A 3,325-nucleotide genomic window follows, 5' to 3' on the forward strand; every position below is an offset into this window, starting at 1 on the left:
ATGTGGAAGCAGAACAATATCTACTGTAATAAAAGAAAGCGTAAAACTCACTGATAGTGCTGACACAAATCAGGAAACAAAAAGAATACAAAATTATCACTGCAAAAACCACAAAGTCATAAAAGTTAACAATAAAAAGGGAAGAAAATTACAAAAAATATACAAATTGATCACAAAACGATTTAAAAAATGGCAGGAGTAAGTCCTCACCTATCAAAAGCACTTAAGAATAAATGGTTTAAATTCCTTAATTGATAGATATAGATTGCCTTTTTTACAGACGCTGCCGCCACCAGGAGCCCTGTACAATCAGCCATGGTCAACCCCACTGTGTTGTTCAACATCGCCGTTGACAGTGAGCTCTTGGGCCGAGTCTCCTTTGAGCTGTTTGCAGACAAAGTTCCAAAGACAGCAGAAAACTTTCATGCTCTGAGCACTGGAGAGAAAGGATTTGGTTATAAGGGCTCCTGCTTTCACAGAATTATTCCAGGATTTATGTGTCAGGGTGGTGACTTCACAGGCCATAATGGCACTGGCAGCAAGTCCACCTACTGGGAGAAATTTGATGATAAGAATTTCATCTGAAAGCATACAGGTCCTGGCATCTTGTCCATGACAAATGCTGGACCCAACACAAATGGTTCCCAGTTTTTCATTTGTACTGCCAAGACTGAGTGGTTGGATGGCAAGCATGTGGTCTTTGGCAAGGCAAAAGAAGGCATGAATATTGTGGAGGCCATAGAGCCCTCTGAGTCCAGGAGTGGCAAGACCAGAAAGATCACCATTGCTGACTGTGGACAACTCTAATAAGTTTGACTTGTGTTTTATCTTAGCCACCAGACCATTCCTTCTGTAGCTCAGGAGTGCACCCCTCCACCCCATTTGCTTGTGTATCCTAGAATCTTTGTGCTCTCCCTGCAGTTCCCTTTGGGTTCCATATTTTCCTTGTTCCTTTCCATGCCTAGCTGGATTGCAAAGTTGAGTTAAGTTTATGATTATGAAATAAAAACAAAATAAAAACAACAACAAAAGATATAGATTGACTGAATGGACCCAAAAAGAAAACAATCCCAACTATATGTCGCCTACAAGAAACTCAATTCACCCATAAAGGCACAAATAAATGTAAAGTGAAGGGATGGAAAGAAACATTTTATGCAAATGGAAACCAAAAGCATATAAGAGTACTTATATCAAGCAAAAAAGACTTTACATCAGTAAACATAAAAAAGAAGCTTATTATATAATGACAAAGGAATTGATTCAAAAAGAGGATATAACAACTATAAATATATATATGACCAACACCAGATATATAAAGCAATTATTAGAGCTACAGAGTGAGATAGAACCCAATATAGTGGTAGTTGAGGACTTCAACACCTCATCTTCAATATCAGATAAATTATCTAGACAGAAAATTAACACAGAAACTTTCTACTTAGTCTGCACTATAGAAAAAACGGAACTAACAGATATTCAAAGAACATTCCATCCATCAGTCAGAGAATACACATTTTCTCATCAGTACATGAAACATTCTCCAAGACAGACCACATGTTAGACCACAAAAGAAGTCTCAATAATTTTTTTTAAATTGAAATAATACCAACTATCTTTTCAGGTCACAATGGAATAAGATGAGAAATCAATAACCACAGAACTTTGGAAAGCATACAAGTACATAAAAATTAAACAACATGGCTCCTGAACCCCAAAGAGTCAATGAAGAAATAAAAACACTTTTTGAAACAAATGAGAATGGAAACACAACACCCAGAGAACTAGGGATACACCAAAAGCAGTGCTTAGATAGAAATTTATAGCAATAAATGCTTACCTCAGAAACGTATAATTATTTTATATGAAAAGACTAATAAATGATGTTCCTCAAAGAATTAGAAAAGTAAAAAAAAAAAAAAATCCCAAAATTAGGAGAAAAAAAGAATAAAATCAGGCCATAACTAAACAAAATATAGACAAAAAGTAGAAAGTATTGATGGTACAAAAAGTTCTTGAAAAGATCAATTTCACATGGCACTAAACAAAAAATACTAGCAAACTGAACCAAACAATACATCAAAAAGATAATGCAATAATAACCATTGGGATTTATCTTGGTTAGCTACACTAAGAATAAAAAAGAGATGACTCTTTACATACATACAAATAGAAATGAAAAAAGAAACATCACAGCTGATACTACAGAAATACAAAAGATCGTTACTGCTTTGAGCAACTATAAACCACCAAAATGGAAAATTTAAAGAATACAACTAAATTCCTGGACACATATAAAAATCAAGATTGAACATGGAAGAAACACAAATCCTGAATAGGCCAATAATAAGTAATGTGATTGAGTCAATAATAAAAGTCTTTTACAAAGAATATCTCATCACTGTATGGCCTTCCTGATGAATTCTACCAAACTTTAAAGAAAAACTAACATCAATTCATCTCTAAATAATACAAAAAACAAAACAAAAGGAAATTCCTGATTCCTTCTATAAGGCAAAAATTACACTGATACCCACATCAGATAAAGACAAAACAAAAAACAAAAGGAAACTGTAGGCCAATATATCTGATGAACATGGATGTAAACATTCTCAACAAAATACTAGCCAACCAAATCAAATGATACATCAAAAAGATAAGACAACAATATTAATTGGGATTTACCTCAGGGATGCAAAGATGGTTCAACATAAGCAAATCAATAAATGTGATACATCACCACAAATTAATGAAAGATAAAAACCATATGATCATTTCACTAGATGCTGAAAAAGCACTTGATAAAATTTAACATCAATTAATGATTTTAAAAAGTACTCTCAACAAATTAGAAATAGATTAACCATACCTGAACACAATAAAGGCTGTGTATAACAAACTCACAGCTAACATTATACTGAACACAGAAAAACTCAAAGTCTTCTATCTATGAACTAAAATAAGGCAAGATTGTCCACTTACTACTCTTATTCAACATAGTACTGGAATTCCTACCCAGAGCAATTGGCAAGAGAAAGAATTAAAAGGAATTCAGATTGGGAAAGAGGAAGCCAAATTGTTCCTCTTTGCAGATGACATGATCTCATGTACAGAAAATCATGAAAATTTCAATCCAAACCTTTTAGCACTGGTAAATAAATTTAGTAAGGTTGCAGAATGCAAAATAAATGTATAAAAATCAGTAATATTTTTATACACCATTAGTGAACTAGCTGAAAAGAAATAAAGCAAACTCATTAAGAATAGCTACAAAAGGGCGGCGCAAGATGGCCGAATAGGAACAGCTCCAGTCTCCAACTCCCAG

General features: G+C 33.9%; 1 pseudogene; it reads left to right on the forward strand.

The window, feature by feature from the left end:
• The first annotated feature begins 315 nt into the window (after positions 1–315).
• Positions 316–585, forward strand: LOC108538964 (peptidyl-prolyl cis-trans isomerase A pseudogene; annotated as a pseudogene).
• The last annotated feature ends 2,740 nt before the right edge of the window (positions 586–3,325 follow it).

This window comes from Rhinopithecus bieti, unplaced genomic scaffold (assembly GCF_001698545.2).
Source record: "Rhinopithecus bieti isolate Rb0 unplaced genomic scaffold, ASM169854v2 scaffold_17182, whole genome shotgun sequence".
NCBI lineage: Eukaryota > Metazoa > Chordata > Mammalia > Primates > Cercopithecidae > Rhinopithecus > Rhinopithecus bieti.